The sequence below is a fragment of the Megalops cyprinoides genome, chromosome 14 (assembly GCF_013368585.1).
Source record: "Megalops cyprinoides isolate fMegCyp1 chromosome 14, fMegCyp1.pri, whole genome shotgun sequence".
NCBI lineage: Eukaryota > Metazoa > Chordata > Actinopteri > Elopiformes > Megalopidae > Megalops > Megalops cyprinoides.
The window spans coordinates 31,861,245-31,879,382 of NC_050596.1; the positions used below are offsets into that span (position 1 = coordinate 31,861,245).

At 45.5% G+C, this 18,138-nt stretch overlaps 1 protein-coding gene across 11 annotated transcripts in view; it reads right to left on the bottom strand.

The window, feature by feature from the left end:
* The window catches only part of LOC118789307 (bromodomain adjacent to zinc finger domain protein 2B-like), an 80,130-nt gene that overhangs the window by 50,635 nt on the left and 11,357 nt on the right, over positions 1–18,138 (bottom strand). For all 11 annotated transcript variants that reach the window (XM_036545654.1, XM_036545663.1, XM_036545662.1 and 8 more), the window contains exon 2: positions 14,941–14,984. The gene's annotated coding sequence lies outside the window, so the exon portion shown is untranslated. The remainder of the gene's footprint in view (positions 1–14,940; positions 14,985–18,138) is intronic.

Below are 18,138 nucleotides of genomic sequence, written 5' to 3' on the forward strand. Positions count from 1 at the left end.
CTGCAGCTTATTACGCAAACTGCAGCACATGCAGAACGTACAGGGATTTTATCAGGCCACTGTGCTTTCTCGGAACGGAGCCAAAACGCCTCAACCGCCACCGAGAGCCACTGTGGTGTGTGACAGTGCAGAGTGAGTCACAGTGGAGCGCTCTCGGGTCATGGTTCACCTGCCTGATCACCGCTTCAGCAAAAACCAGCTCTGAGAACAACAGCCAGTGACCCTCCGCAACACGGCAACAAGTAAACAGCCCACTTGCCAGCTCAGAGGGTTACACCGGCTTCGTTTTTTTGCAGAACACTGAAAATGGAACCCTTTACATTCAAAAGCAAATCCACTCCTTACTTTCAGCTACCTGGCTGGGGCTTTTATTATGAAACGGCATGCGGTGGAGGCGCACGTTGGCCCCTCCCTGGCACCTGGGAGAAAAGCCGGAGTCACGTTACGGAGTGGGAGAGAGATGAGGAGATGCTGTGGAACTGGAAACGCTCCGCTCTGCTCCTCTCCTGGCCTCATTCAAACACAACTGGGGCACTCAGGGCCTCCGAGCAGATCTCTCCTACTCGCTAAAGCTGGTGTGCCATCTCTACAGCTGACATCACAGCTTTTCAAGAAGAGCGAAGCAATACGAAACACACACCTGCCCTGGCCCTTTATGTCACACACACACACACACACACACACACACACACACACACACACACTCACACTCACACTCACACTCACACTCACACTCACACTCACACTCACACTCACACTCACACTCACACTCACACTCACACTCACACACACACACACACACACACTCACACACACTCACACACACTCACACACACACACACACACACACACACACACACACACACACACACACACACACACACACACACACACACACACTCACACACACACACACACACACACACACACACACACACACACACACACACACACACACAGATATATACATACAATGCAATATTGATCTGCAGCAGCCAGAGGCCTGGCTGGAATGGAGCTTCTCGAGGGGCGTTATTTCGGCTCTGTCAGGGCTGCCTGACAGCCAGTGCCCGATCACACGGAGGGGACACGTGCCTTCAAGGTTTCACACACCTGCCAAAGACAGATGTTCCGTGTAAATCAAATCTAACCTCAGGAAGCAGAAATCTCGGAGAGCGTGCTGACGAGCACACAGCTCGCAGCTGCGCTTGGCAGTGGCAAAAAAAAAAAAAAAACCCTCGCCACAGAAACGGGTTTCTGATCTCAATCACAGAGATGCTCTACTGGCCACGGTCCTTTAGAAAAACAGTATTTCTTTGGATTAATGATTAATTCTCAGGTGCTTCTCTATCAAGATTTAACTTTTTTTTTTTTTAACACTCATCACCTCTTCAAATGATGCCGCACAAGCAGTGAGGGTCAAGGCAGTACCTACTGTAAAAAGCATGCGAACCAGATGGCATTTTATTGTTTAGTGTGACAGAACAAATTATCCTCCCTGAGACCGAGATCACAGAACAGGAATCATTCTTAAGAGGGACTGAAAAATCTCACTTCCGTTTTAAAGCCTTCAGCCATGACTGTGGCTGTTCCAGGTGAAAGACGGTTGAGGACTCCCTTGCATGTGTACTTTGGGTTATTTTCTTGCGAGAGATGGCAGGAGTTACACAAGCAGATAATGCATTTAATGTCCCGGGCAAGCAGTTCCCTGCACTTTGTGATCTCAGCCACGAGGAAAAAATAAATAAATAACAGGAGCGACTGAAAACATCTTTCACGCCTCGCACAGCAGAGAGAGGGAGAGACTCGATAATACAGCCTCTTCCATTATCGGAGCTCAGATATCCCACAACCCCACACTCTGCAAAACGGGAGCCGCCAGTCCCGCCTGGCTCTCTCGCACCACTGCCTGCCATTAAATAACGCACTACCCAGAGCTACACTGTATGTTATACTGTATGGAAACAAAACCCAGAGAAAGCCTCCTTTTGGACGCTCCGTGCCTTATGGGAGTTGCTTATTTAGTGTGCCCTCGGTGCGTCCAACTAAAATCTTTCCCTGCGGTTCTGTAAATAGCCACTGCCATTGTCTATGACCTATGTGAACGTATGCGTTACACGACAGCAGGGCTGCAGAGTGATATCAGCCTGCTCTCTGGAATCCGCACCTGCCAAAGAGAGGCACTCCTGTGATCCCAAATGCCAGACCTGAGCAGATATCCCATCCAAACTGACTGCAGCCGCTGTTTCACTCAAAGGTTAATTAAAACCCTATTCCATTCAGAGGGGTCTGCAGGGGCAAACCCCTTGAGAGGATACATTTACAATACGGGTACAAAAACAGTCAATTCACTTTTTGCTCAGAAACACCTGAAATCCGTCAGAGACGCCCACCTGGGCCATTCAGAGGGAGTCGGTGCGGCTGCAGTCTTTTCAGGCCCCAGTCAGTCAGCTCTCCACTGAACTGCCACTGTTATGATGAATGTGTGGGGGAAAATAACCCATTTCCTGTCTGCCTGGAAGCCATCTTCAGAAAAACACTTTTCTTTGCAAAATTAATATTTCCGCCATCCTAGTTAGCACAAAGAGGTGGCAGCTCTATGGCTGGAAGCTTTCTCACGACCTACTGAAAATGGGCCTTACAGTACTGTGGAAAAAACATGTTTTAAAAACTCACTGTAAATATACCGAAAATATTTTAAAGACAAATGTGTTGTGTTTTACAAATATCAATTAATATTGCTTTTACACAAATAATTTTGTCAAATAACATCACTACATTCTCTGCACACAACTGCACTGATTGAAATATACAATACGTAGCACACACTTCTCATGTTATCTCAATGGAGTGAGAAGAGTGTTAACATTTTAGTAGTTTGCACCATTAAAAAACAGCTGTAAAATTGAGAGTGTTTCAAAAATTCACGAATATAATTCAACTGTATTTATAAATACCCTGCACACATTTAATCCATAATGACACACATTTTGCCATTTATCCTTGCAGGGTTAATCATGTCATTTGTCTGCCATTTTGGACCTGGAAATTGACACTTAATCCGTTTATTCAGTGCAGGGATGATATGAAGCAAGCCTGGTGGGAAGTGGATTTGCATTGTCTTCAGCAGCAAGAAACTGTCTTTTATATATGTCTGTGTGATGTGTGTGAGTGAGTGTGCGTGTACGTATGTGTGTATGGCCTATGTAGTGTGTGTGTGTGCGCGCGTGTGTGTCATAAGCCACTCAAGCTGCAGAATTTCAGCATAACATGAACATCAGCACACCTCATTCACCACTGGGCCGATCAGTGTGAAAGACATTTCGTGCCACACCCCATTCTGCCAAATGAGATCCACTCTAATACAAGAATGCCACACAAAACAAAATGCACAACATTCACCTGCTTTTTTGATTTGTGTGCAATATTTAAACCTTCAGAAAAACTGCTAGACTGATATCTGTGAAAATGTGGCCTTCCTCAGCGTTTGGCCACCCTGTTATATTTGTTCATTAAATGTCTGTGGGTAAAATAATACATCTGCCATGAGCCAATCAAACTGCAGACAAAGGTCAAAGGTCATAGCCCCAACACCCGCATGGCATAGTGTATCAGTCTGCTCAGCAAATTCTGTGTGCATAGTTTACATGGTTCAGCTGCCATATCGGATTCTGCAGTTTATTTTGTCAACACCAGTACATTCAGTGCATTGCACAGGGTCATGAAACTTTGCATATGTATGTATTTTTTTTAGATACATACTTCCTGTGCTTGTGCTTGGTCTCCATTAAATCATTGCTTGCAGTTATGTTTTAATAAAGTATTTTTATACAGAAAACTAGTCCATTTTTTATACATTTTTATGCAAGCAGGCTTGTGAGCACTGCATTAAACCTGGTGGCTGTAACTTGTGTATCTGCCATTTGAAACCCTGTTTTAACAGGCTTCATTAAAATATTTTAAAACATGTTTCTGTTATGTTTAAACACTTTAATGTCACATAAAAAAATCAGTTTTACTGTATTACATTACTACATTCTCTAACTGCATTAATCGTTGAAGGTGCAGTGTCTAGGACAACATTAACTTGCAAAGTAACCATTAAAATCATTCAAAACTACAGAAACTCAATGAGAAAATCTAAAAACACAGTCACAGTCCACTGAAATTTGAGATCTCTGACAACAAATAGTGTCTTGACAGAAACGTGTACCTAAAACTGTTCAGCATGGTACCTGAACACAGTTCAGGACTGGTCTGAGATCACACCTACACCTACACATACACGCACACACAAACGTACACCCACCCATAAACACAGACACACACACACACACACACACACACACACACACACGCATGCATCACCGGACACACACACACACACACACATGCACGCATCACCGGACACACACACACGCATAAACAAATACATAAACGTCAGCGCCATCTTTCTGCCTCAGAGGCAGTTAAACTGCCTGTCTTTCTCTGAGACCAGCCATTACATTAATGAGGCGGTGTATGGGGGGGTGGGCCGGCACATGGCCGCCTGGCTCAGCGGCACGGTCCTCTTGCTTGCTTTACGTGTAAAGCCGTGTGAAACGCGTTCCTCCCAGAGACGGAGCAGACGCCTGCTCTGAGGTACGAGACACAGCCGTCTTTCACCTGTAACCACAGAAACCCTCGGAGTTCCTCTGACGTTTCGCTCCGCCGGCCTCACCGCGCCGCCTTGCGCTCCGCGCACCCACGTTAACCCTTGCCTCACCGCAAAATCTGAATGCTGCCACTCGGCAGGATATCACGGCTGTGAGGCACCGAGGCTCCAGACACAGAGCTCACAGACTGCAAAGTCTCGCTCTGACTCCTCTCTCCCCTCTTCCTCCTCTTCCCCTTCTATCAGCAACACTATCAGATAAAACATCTCTTCAAATCATCAGAAATCATCACAGGGTAACGGCTCAGACGTTCTTTCCTGTCAGCATGTGCGTGCGGTGGCTGGCATGTCCTGCTGCCTCTGCAGGAGGCAGGTACCTTATCTGAAGGCTCAGATCTGAAAGCAAAGCAACCATTTGAAAGAAACAGTAAAATACAATATTCTATTGTATTTTCTACTATTGTATATTCTACTGTTACTACTACTACTAAAACAAATAAATAATCATTATTAATAATGACATAATAATCTAAAAGCAATATGAAAAACAACAATAGCCCCAATAATTTGTTTCTTTAAAGGTGCCTCATGTCCCCTAGGGATAATTTCAGACACATTTTCTGCGTGAAAACAGTGCAGACTGACAGCGTGTTCGCTCCTTTTCTGTGGAGCGGCAGACACAGAGGCTCCCTAATGGAAAAAGTGCCTCCATGCAGCTCCTGTTACAGCACATAACAAACGGCCTTTGAAAGCAGGGAGCAGCAGGGCCTGGCAGAGCAGGGGGAGGAAGGGCTGGTATCACAGGATAACCTCTCCTCTCGCGCAGCGCAGGAAAATTAACTCTGCTGTCTGCTAATGTCTGCGCTCGGGTGACAGAGGGAGACTGTGCCACTGCGACTGACCGTGCTGCCCCTCCCTCCAATCGCACCTGCCAGGGGATTCACACACACACACGCACACAAATGCATACATATACACACACGCACACAACTATATTCAAGTATGACTTTTACATCTCCAAGATCTATAACAAGCTTTAAATATTTCATATGGACCTGAAGATTTTCCATTGAACTCTGTAGTGTGTTTGAACAGCAGGTGGGCGCATTAAATTTTCAGTGGTCACGGCAGTGACATGACTTAGAATTAAAGAAAAAAGTAAAGTGCTCTGAGGAAAAAAAACTGTAAACATTTTGCTGCAGTCCAGCCATTTTAAACTTGTCTGTCCACCTGAATGAAGGGCCTCAACAGCTTCAAAACAGGAACAAAATCACTTTGTCATTCCAGTCAGCATTGAAAATAGCGCAGGTCTATGACTATCTATCTGTGTGCATGTGTGTGTGTGCATGTTTTAGAGAGAGCATGTGTGAGAGAGTGTGTACTCTGCGCGCGTATGTGCGCGCGTGTCTGTGTGTGTGTGTATAAGCATGAGGGGGGTGGTTGTAAAGAGAGGCTCTCTGTCATTGAGAATAAAAACTGGGATCCGTGGCCCAGATGGCACTACAATTACCACCTTCTCATCAAGGGCAGGAGACGGCATTTACCAAAGAGCACATTCACCCACTCAATACCATCATCCGTCTCTGCCTCCGTCTCTCTGACCTCACGCTGCCGCACAAGGCTGTCTGTAACTGAGAAAACTGAGCAAGAAAACCTGTGTGCTATTCCCTACGATAAACGCTTCAATCCTCCGGACTCGTTCCTTTTCCTTCTAGTACAAACTAAGCAAGAATTACCACATGGGTGAGGACCAGAACATCCCTAATGAACAGGGAGAGCAGAAGACCGATATCTGAGCCATTTAATCGGACTGCATGCGTGAATTTCACAGCAGAGGTGAGGGAAAGGACACTGCATTAATACAAACTGCCACTGTGACCCCATGGGCATCCACCCAGATCAGCTGCTGCTGTATGCGCTATCAGGGGCCGCAGCAAAAGGATGACAACAATTTTCCTTCAGAAAGTGCCGTGGGGTTATGGCTTTTTTTATGGGGTGGGGAGGTTCCCGTTTCTGGAACCTCCAGTTGTCGTCCATTACATTCGCCACGCTGCAACATTCTCGCACAGGAGCTCCGAGGCGTGACACATGCCATCATCCTCTGGCACACCCCCATGCAGCCAATGGCTGCTGTCTCAACACAAGTCCCACAATGCACCACCGCAGAGCGAATATCCGACGCAGGAGACAGGTGTGTCTTCACTGGTGTCACCTGAGCAGCTCGTGGGAACCCTGGCTGGGGTAACACATCCTGTGAAGCCAGCCGCGTTCCGCTGCAATGGGTTACTTTTTGGCAGAAGACATTTCCACCTCTCATGCACTCGGTTTAATACTCATCAATATGAGTCATTTTAGACCCAAAAAGTGAAAAATAGAGGACCCAGTCTGCAGCAGAGAAACATTGTTCCAATCTGAGCAACCAGGAGTGGGGGCTCATAGAACTGTTCCAAATTGAGGCATCTGAATGCTTTTGGCTACGGACATTATTCCGACCTTACACTGACCATAAATAACTTCAGTAAATGTGCTGTTTTTCCCTCTCTGGGCCACAGTGCAGCCTCCTATTCTAATCTGCCCCTGTTTTCCCACTCAAACCAGACTAACAGTGTCAACCCACTGCAGCATGCCAGGCCATTTATAATCTCCTACAGCCAGACAAACCCTGTGTCACCCAACACACACACACCATACAGTATACTCAAACACACAAAAATGCACAAAACATACACCAACACACATACAGTCGTACATTACAGCAAATTTACAAGCAAAGCGCTCCTCAAAAAAAAAGTCAGAACACACACAAAAACACACAGGCGTGGTCTAAATAAACAGTCACAATCTCTCTGGAACAGCAAGATGGCGGTGCCAACCTAGGATTCCTTTTCAAAATTAATCTACATCCCATATGAATGACTGTTTTTCTTCTGAAATTATGATGAACTGGGGGGGAGGGGGGGAGGGAGGGAGGGGGGCCCTTCTTCTGAAGGCACGGCCGATCTAAATCCAGACGTTCTCCCTGAATATACAGGCCGTGTGAATACAATATTCATTTTGCTGCAGGAGAGCAGTCGTTGCATAACAATGAGATGAGCTAATGATATCAACCGCCAACCTGCAACACATACATATTAAACCGGGACCTCAGTGTCACTCTCCTTCTGCATCCTTTGTTCTTTCACTCGCTTTTTCCCACCTGACCTTTCCAGATATTTTTTTTTTTTTTTCCTTACCTTAAATTTTATGGCCATAAGAAAATTACGAGCACGTGCGGCTGCTGTCTTATTCCAGGAGAGTTTCCGTCATCGTGCGCCAGGGGATGTGGGAAAGTATGCCAAAAAGTGATGTCTGAAGTGTGACTGCAACCCGAACACACTGCGCTTCTAAAAGACTACAAAACGAAAATTCACGTTTTAATCACATGCCCTACATATATCATATATTTTAAAACAACGTTAGTGTAATCTTTGTTAAGATGCTGTTTGGAGCTGTCATTTGCACATAAAATGCAATAAAATGGGACTTCCTGTGCCCTAATCTACTGCAAGTCTCCCACAAGCACTCACTTGCTTCAATTCTCTGTAAGTGATAAGTGCATTTTAAACATTAGACTTTAGGGGAAATATGGCTGGTGTGCATTCAGCCCAGATCCAAGGACCTCTGCAGTGTTTGGGGCATAAGATTCTGACTGCCCACTCAAGGTATTTCCACTCAGTTCCAGGAAGCGAAATGCCGTTGTATCTGATTATGAAACCAAACTGAGCGTAAAACGTTTTAAGAACATGTCTTCATTTTCTGCAGCATGCACATTAGTCAATTTGATTAAGTATACAATCAGATGCCAATTCAAATAAGGCAAAATACAATAATTTTACTAACAAAAATCTTATGATGAATTATTACGATATAAAAACAGCGTACAAGGACCTGACTCCTTTAACGTAAATTAAATGTTGAGGCATGTAACACAAGTGGAAACACATGTAGTTGCCCTGGCTCAATGCAAGTAAATACTATTCAATATGTCTTTAAAAAAAAAATACTTGTTCTAAAATAACTGCTCAAATCAGAGTACTGAGTATTTAATTGCATTGATAATTGAGTACTGAGTACTTTGGGGAGTCTATTTTTCATCAAGAACACCATTTACCAAGTACTTAAATTACAACTCCTATTAAAATAAAGATATATTAAATAAATATTAACAAGATTAAAATATTAAACGTGGCTATAGCGTGATTACATTGAGCCAGTTTAAATACCCTGATACACCGCTGAGCATGCTCACTAAAGAGGCTTTTCCAAAGACAGGGAGAGAAGGCAGCTCCTGCCCCCTGCCCAGCTGTCTCTGTGCGAGGGTTTATTACCCCCCCACACCCCCCACCCCCACAAAAAAATACAAACAAAAAAAAGCAGGTATTTTGATCGGTCTCCGCGTTTCCACGTACACAGCGTGAGCGGGGTAATTGATCAGGCACGAGGGACCCGCGCGAGCGGAGGAAGGCCGCCGGCCGCGAGCGTGGCCGACAGCGCGAAGCGGCCCCCGCAGTCCCGCGCCGCCATTTTTCTTCCCTGACAAAGACTCCATCTGCCAGCGGGCCGCTCGCAGCCTCCGAGTCGGAATACCAATGATTTGCGAGCGTTCCGCCAGGCCCGCGCTCACCTTGGCGTCACCTCTACGCGCGTCGGAGAAGCTGACGGCACAGATATCCTCCCTGCAGGGGCCGAGGGATGCCTACGCACCTCTTATCCTGCTGAGTGAGTTCTGCCGCTCCTGAAGGAGGGAGAACGCTCTTCCTCGGGACTGATGCAGTAAGGGACCATTTTAAGGCTGCGGTTAGCGGGCTCCCAGTGCTTCTGCGAGCTGCGTTTGAGGAGGCAGGGCAGGAAAGAGGGTTAACTGTCATTTTTAAGAGGTCAAATTTTAACTGCAGCTACCGCGGTTTTCGAGCCCACGGCACGGGAAAGACGTTATTGATGAAGACAGCAAAGACAGCACTGGTGTGTGAGGCAGCTGGCGCTGGCCCCGGAGTCACCGGGAAGCAGCGGCACTGGAAACTGAAAGGTCCCCCTCGGCTCTGCAAAAACTCTCCCCAGCAGCGCTGAAGGGAAGCAAGCAGCTGGCCTTAACGACCAAATGATACCGAAGGAAATTCAATTTTCCTCCCCCTAACCATCTGCACACTAAAAACCACACATTCTCTTCCCACAGAGTACCAGGACACCAGACTCCCAACGATACTGTCTGACACCAGGTCCCATGTAACCTTTCACCCTGCCAGGGAAAGGCTGCGGTTAGTTCTAGTTACCAGGAACAAACTGGACCTTCATATCTGCTTCTGAAAAGCCATCTCGATCCACAGATCCATCCCTCCGCACAAAAATATGAGTACACAAATACAACAATCAGCAGAGGGGTCTGAGGCACAGGAACAAACCACCATCTGCAGTGTCTAAGGTCAATGCACATTTCTGAATGGACTAAGAAAAGGGCCTTGAGGGACACCCAATCTGCACTCTGATTGGTGAACATCTTTCTGCTTAGCTGTGCCATGTTTATACAATTACAACAGTGATTAGCCTCACTCCACTGACAAGAGTGCATCCAGGCATTACTCTGGTTAGTCCCTGCTAAAGGCACCAGTGTAAACTATGCTGGTGGTACAGTGGAGAGGTACTATTCTAGAGTACTGATTATCACTTGGAAAACACTGCATCTCTTCTTCTACTCAGTCTGTGCGAACGTCTTGGCCCACAAGAGCAAGCTGGCAACCCTAATCCCAACTGCTTAGTACAAAATTTGTACTCCGATTCAAGATCAGCTGTTAGGAGCAGAAGGTGTCTTATTCTCACAACACTCAGCCAGATCAGAGCTTTTAAAGCACCCAGGACTGATGTCTCTAGAAAGACCCCCTTCCCTCTGCAGCTGAGGGCACTTATGGATGACCCATCTTGCAGAAGCTTGGCAAGGTTAAGCCCGGTTGAAACCACAGATGCGTGGAATCTATGGCGCGGCGTTTTCCTTTGTGGCCACTCCATCCCGCGAACACGCAACAAGTCGCGTTAGCGCACGAGTCAAAGTGCCCTCCTGAGGCGCGCGCTCAGAATGAGCTGGACACTGCAGGGATGGACAGGCCGGTGAGGACTGTAAAGAGCATAACATTTTTTGTGCGATGTCGTACTCTGTGCGATCATATTTGTTTAATATAAACTGTAAGGAAGAGCAGAGAGAGAGAGCGGGGGGTAGCAGTGCCGTTTTCACACATTTCTGTAGTGCTAATGGGGCCACAGAAGCACAGAGAAGCTTGGAAACAGACTCTTCTTTAAAAAGCACACGCAACTCAGATTTTTTTACAAGAGCACGGAAAAACTTGTGTAGTCATACAACGGGGGATTGCCAGCAACGTTTTTAATGCAAAACAAAGAGCGAGACTGCACGGAGGATAACGGCCCCTAACTGGTTTTGAGGTTAAGCTTAAGCTGTAGTGGTTTCTCTCAAAGTGCACCGCTCATGCAAGCCATTTACACCTTCCTTGAACTTAAGTATATCTTGCAACCTTTTTTTTGAGAAACCATCCAAACACAAACAGACTTTCCAGTAAGTGTCAGGTTTGCATGGGGTTTCTAGTTTTCCATTACTTGTCAGAAACGAAACAGTCTGGCTCCGTGTAGTGTGAGAAACGCATTAAGTCCTTTTTTTGTTTTAATACGCTTGAGTTACCCTGTTAACCCCCTCGGCACGCAACCCCTGCCTCTGAGCAGATAGCAGGCTTAGTCCTGCCACTGACAGCCTGTCGGAAAGACAGCACTGCGGCGCTGACGCAACACCACCCGAAGCCACCCTGCTCTCCGACACCTCCCCGGCCTCCTTTCGCCATGCACCCTTCCTCCCCGCATTTCCCTGCGCCCAGGTGTTTGCCATTAAACCATTGCATTCCGAAAGATGGATCTGATTTGCCTGCGCAAGCCCTGACGCGGTCCTCTCCTTCACCGTACACATGTTCGGCTGCCTGAGTGACTCTCACGTGCTCTCTCCTGGCCAGGGCACACGTGGCTTTCCCAGTTTCTCGCTTAGCGTTTTCGAGAAGGTAAATTGTACAGGTGTAGATATGCGAAGTGAGCGTTCTTCTTTCGGTGTTTTTATTTATGCAGATTTGGCAGCATCACAAAAGTAATCAGGAAGCTGCAGCTTGTCCCGCAAACGCCTCCGCTGTGCCATGACTATGGGAAACATTCCGTAATGTAAAAATGACATTTTCATTAAGCTCTGAAACGCTGTGGCAGGACGACAGCAGCCACCCGCACGCAAGGGTCTTCCGATTACACACCCACCCACTCACTCACTCACTCACCCACCCACCCACTCACCCCCTCACCCCCTCACTCCCTCACCCCCTCACTCCCTCACTCCCTCACCCCCTCACTCCCTCACTCACTCAGCAGCTGATTGAGGGACACACCGTGTCAAAAAGGCCACACCGTCAGCCTTCAGAAGGACGTAAAGCTTTTTTTTTATAAAGAGGTTGGAAAAATATATGCTGTAGAAGCATCACTTGCTGTCCTTCACAGGAAGGCGATCTCAGAGCGGAGCATCGGTCGATACTGTCCCCAGCCAGGCCTCTCCCACACACGCCCCCGGGATAATCACACTCACAGGCCTGCTGAAGGTTACCGCCAAACCGCCAAGCCTCCCAGCCTTCCGGGGCAGGGGCTGGATTAGCCAGGATTCTCATCTCTTATTCCTGCAGTGGTGATGTTTCCTAGGTGCCCGGAGGACGACATGACCTGTCCTTTGGCAGGGTCAACCACTGACGGGCCCTAATAACGACACTGCACTAAAAGCAACGCGTATCACTCCATCTGGCAACGTACAATCATTCAAAAGACACAGGTTTTGAGACTATTTTGTGGTAGCAATAATAAAAAACCCACTTTCATATCTAATACTGTATGCACTTTTGTAAGTCGCTTTGGATAAAAGCGTCTGCTAAATAAATAAATGTAAATGTAAATGTAAATACCTAAAATCCTTCATTCCTTGCATCACAGAAAAAGAACTTAAACGTCTAAAATGTTTCTAATGCCTTTTTTTAAGCGTCAGGTGACACCATTCTATTGCTGTTTTCGTATTTCACTGACACGCAACCTGAATAAAAATAAGAACAACCTTAAAGCTGCTGGCTCCTCAGCTGAAAGGCTCCGCAGCTTAAAACAGGTTTACTGCACAGTATGTATTTGTGCTGGAAGTGGCTGGATCTCCTCTGAAGGACTTGGTGCTGAATACTAATGAACCCCAGACCTTCCCACAATCCCTCGGGCAGTAACATCAGGCCGTCCCCTGCTATTGGTGACATCTTATCTAGCCACAGATGGCTTGTAACGTCCCACGAAAAAAAGCGAGGGGCGTTTATTCCAGCTCAAATGTGCCGATACCAAAACGTGACTGCGACACGGCCCTTCTGTTCCTTTAAACCGTTTTGTAAACACAAGTAACCAGATTCGATACGTGAAGATTCTGCAAGTCCCTCCTGGAACTTGAGATGCTCTTTTTACCCTTTTCACTCGTCATACAATACAACAAGGTGTAACTGCAGTGTAGCTGTTTCAATGTCATCCAGGTATGCCACCTAAATTCTCTGAAGGAATGGACACAAACACCGCCATGCGAATATGCACGTTTTCACATGCACAGACTGGTGCTCCCACATCAAAGGGCAATTTTAGTTGTTTTAAACTAATAATAATAGTATCAGGTTCACACCCAGACCTAGTCAATGGTGTCCTTTCTCTCTAACCCAGCTGTTTCCATGTGATTCTCTCCCTTCTGTGTGGTTTAGGCTTAGTGAGTCCTTCTCTGCCAGCACAGGGAAGTGTAACCTCACAGAACAAACCACAGACCCAGCCCAAATTCCTGTGAACTGCGCAATATTGGAATTGAAACACAATGTGCCAATCACAGTGTTCATAAATGAAATGTCACAGGGGAACTATGACTAGGGAGACCAATTCAGTAACAAATTCACCCTAACCACACACTTCTGCATTTTCCTAACACTGGCAAATTATTTAAACCTCCCTTCAATGGCCAGAAACAAACTAACATTCGTGTGCAGTAATTGTTACTGCTTCTGAGAACACATGATATACAAAGGGGAAAGACATACATTTAGTCAATTTGCTTAACACACTGAGGCATCTACTCAATCTAACCACAACATTCGCAAATGTTCTTAAACTCAAACCACTCAAAAACTTTGTATTGTTTCATTGACTTTATTGTTTCTACAACACTTTTAGTAAATCCTCATTGCTGACGAACTTGTACGTTAAACAAAATTAAATTTAAAAAGAAACAAATCATCACAGGCTACGTGCTTAAGGGAGTTACTCAAACTTAAGACCACATGCAACGCGCTGCAGCTAGACTGAACTCACTAAGTACACGTCTCTTGTGCGTGCCTGTGAGCGGCTCTGCGGGTTATCCTGTCTATGCTTTGCATGTTGCCATCAGTAAAGCCGGTCGTGCTCCAGTCATTCTCCCTGCTGACGTAACTCCAAATCCACAAGGCTGTAAGATTTGCATGACGCCAGAGCTGAAGAATCTATCTGAGGGCAGCACTCAGTAAACATGTACTTTACATACTTGCAAGACACTGCAAGTTGTCCAGACAAGCACTGCTCACAACGTGTGGTAATGGCAGAAACTTAGGTCATGTTCTCTGTCGGGACTGGAGCCAGTGATCTCAGCTTCCCTCTGACGCTGTCAGGGGACCAGCCACCCACTGCAAACTAACCAGTGCAAACACTGATATCAACGGTATGTAAAACGGCTACATTCAGAAGAAACAAACACACACAGAGAGAAAAGCTCAAACTATAACCTAACCGACTCAGTTTTGGTTGAGGATAATTAATTCCCCCCTCAAAAAAGAAACACAGGGCTGAAAATGAAGAAAAAAAAGCACTAATTTCAGTAACTTCAGTAGCTCTGAGGCTGACTTTTCATGTGAGAAAAACTAATTGCAATATTACGGATTAATAGCCTTGCGATTCAAAGAAACATTTGTTTTGCAGTCTAAACCCACTCTATTAAAAGACTCAATTTTGTATTCAAATCGGAAAAGGGTGACATCATAAGACAGTTTTAGAATGAAGTAAGCAGGCAGCAAACACTACTGTATATACAGAGACATGATCTCAAATGGTCAAGGGTTCGAGTAGCGGCAGTGAACCACGCAGAACAGCAGGGCGTGATTAAAACACATCCAATAAGTCCGAACACTTACTGTTCAAGAGTGTCTTCAGATCTGTGACATCACTGCCCTGCAAACTGAAAAAGAAGACAACAGTCAGCTTAATTGCTTTATTTTATTGATTTATTTATTCACCATAATTCGTCCCTGAAAGCTCCATAAAAATAGAATAAAAATGCTAATACAGAAGAGCTCTGGCCCTGAGGGGGAATACCCAATCTATTGCAGAAGGGAATGACATTCCGAGAGCTGCTGCAATTCTGTCGGGGAGATCAAACTGAACAAAAAGTGGCTTCTCACAATGCGACATTTGAGCAATGAGCCACTTCTCGTCCAGGGAAAGAGCCAAAATTTCCCATTCCAAAATGGCCAACTTGTTTTTTTTTTTGCCTCCTCTGTGTTTTTAAGTGTCTTTCCTCCCCCCCATTTGTGTTTAAGACCACCTCCTTCCATCCAATGATGCTAAAACGTGTTTAAATCGGACTGAAAAACAACTGTTTAAAACCAATACATGTATGCATAATACCGAGTAAGAGTTAATGAAATTTAAAGTAGCTTGTGTTTTTATGAGGTGGTGACACCATCTAATGCATGTCTGGTTGATGCATCTCACCATAATCAAGTTTTCATGCTTTCCAAAAATTCAAGTCAAACACATTTATGACTCTACCTTTATATGACACAACAGCGCAACAGCATTAATCCTCTGTGGTCGCTACAGGCCCTAGCCAATCACAGAGGATTTTGGTGCTGGCCCTAAACCAATCGAAGCACACAGCCCCATGAGAACACCCCTTGCATTATTCTGTCACACTTCTGTAGGAGCTAGATTATCGATCACAGCTCTTTTGCAAAGCACGCCACTAGGCTTTTTTTTCCCAAGGCCAACAAAGAACTCTGTACTGTGATTGGTTATGGCTGAAAACGGATCTTTTAAGAGAAACCTTGAGGCACCAAACCAACAACACACCAACGAGTTATACTGTGTGTAGGTGAGAAACTCATCCGTTTCACACACTTTAATCCACGAGACCAACTGAAATTAAAGGCGTTAAATAGGGCTAAAGAGTTTAATCGATGAAATGTTCCAAAGTGCAGAATATTTCTCAAGACAGGTGTTCACTTTCTCAAGACCCACATTTTTGTCCAAAAAAAAAAAAAAAAAGACAGTACACGGCACAACAGCCCGCACTGGCAAAGACACCACACTACAATCCTGCTTCTCCCACCATATGAGGACTCCCGTCACATCTTTCCCGAGTGAGATGCTGGGAGACCTCATCTCTCACTTTGTCCACAAATGTAAAAAATTTTTACAACAAGAAACAACTACGTTTACAGAGCTGCTGCCATCATTTTGAGCGAGGCAGCCAGTCTCTAATACCTGCCTTACGAGTTTGCATCTGGGTTTGTTTCAGCGGGAATGCAAGGTTAACGAACGCCGTGCCAGCATCGGTGCTCAGATGCGTGTATGACACGGCCTCGATGCATCACTCAAAACCCCAGCATCCCGGCAACCTACTGCATCACCACGACAACTGCAGTATCATTAGGAGCCCAGGAATACATACATTACCTGCGTCCGAATTACCACGCATAATTACGGCAACAGCGACAGCAGCCATACACCACCGCAAAATGACAATGATAATCACTTAAGGACGAACAGCACAAACTAAACACTTCTTGCACCGTGCTGATTACACCCCATAGTCAGATAATTTACTTTCATGCGAAGAGGACAACAAAGCCAAGGTCGAGGCCACTCAAACAAGGCTCTGACAGCAGACACAGAGGCCACGACCCACAATGCATTTCACTCGCTATCTGCTTTGAGGTTTCAGCTGAAGGCAAACGGCACAAATGTGACTCTGAATTGTGTGATTTAATAAGATGCAATATGACTTCGTTTGTGAAGTTTTAAGTACCTTTCGGGAATGTGGTATGTGGTATTTAAAAAGGAATCTGCACAACAAATATTTTGACAGCTGTTTAATAAAAAATTGTTAAAAGTAAAACAACTGTCTTATCAAATAACTCAATTTATCAAGTAATTGATACACACTGTGAGGACTCCTGTGCCTTTTCTTAGCTTAGTCAACAATGCATGAAAAAAATGTTCTGTTAGTCAACAGAACAACAGTTAGTTAGTTCATTATTATAAAGGGAAATAGAATGGGACAGGTGTTTCAAAGTGAGATTAACTCATCAATTTGAGTTCCCAAGGTTACACATTCAAATAATGACTGTTTAGTATGAGCCTTTGAGTATGCTGTTTGGTTTGGAAATACTGAGAAAATGAGGCACAGCTGGAACAGCTAACAGGATGTGCTTAGCTGTACCTCTTTTGACACCTGAAGAGCGTGACACAGACTAGTTCAGTGAAACTTACCCTAATACACCTGCAACTCTTACTTCACATGGTCCCTAAAACCTGGTGCTGTTTAACTCAATAGTGTCTGTGCAGGTCAGCACCAGCGCTGTATTACCCTCAGGTGAGAAACAATTCAATCTGCCAGCATGGTCTGAAATCCTGCCCAATGATCCTCTCTCAGGGCTAGCTCAAGCCTTCCCTGCTCATTTGGAATTGCCTGTTATAGCTGCATATGCTGATATAGTTTTGTGTAAACCTTGTGCTTATGTTTGGATCCTCTATGGACCATCTCATGTTCACGCTTATGTTCTGGCTGTCGTTTCGGTGAAAAAGATCACAGGAGGAGCCTCATCTCCCACACTCCTGTGTCCGCCACCACCTTCACTTTCTCAAGCCTCACTCACACATCCTGCAAAATGGCTTCAGGCCAACACAGCATCTGAGGAGTGTCTCCCTTTTCACTCACCTTAAGGAAGGGTATCATTCACACGATAACTGGAGAAACGAGCTTGTTACCTCGGCTCCTCCACCAATCCACTCGTAAACGTCTGAACGTCACGTGACCAGAGACTGCAGCCCCCTTTTGTCATCTGATTACCTCAGTATAAAATCCATCAGGAGCCTCTGTTTACATACCGCAGAGCCACTGTTTCACAATGTGTCTGTTAGGGAAACCGGGAAAAAATTAATCTGCCAAAACCAAGTCATTGTGTTTTTCTTTACGGCTTGAAGCTCACGGAAACAAAGTCCAGATGACAAAGACATCTGAGAGAGGGAGACGAAAATGAATCATTGGAGAATATGGCATAAACAGCTTTATCACTGAGTGTTTTCTGTGTTGGCATCAAACCACAACG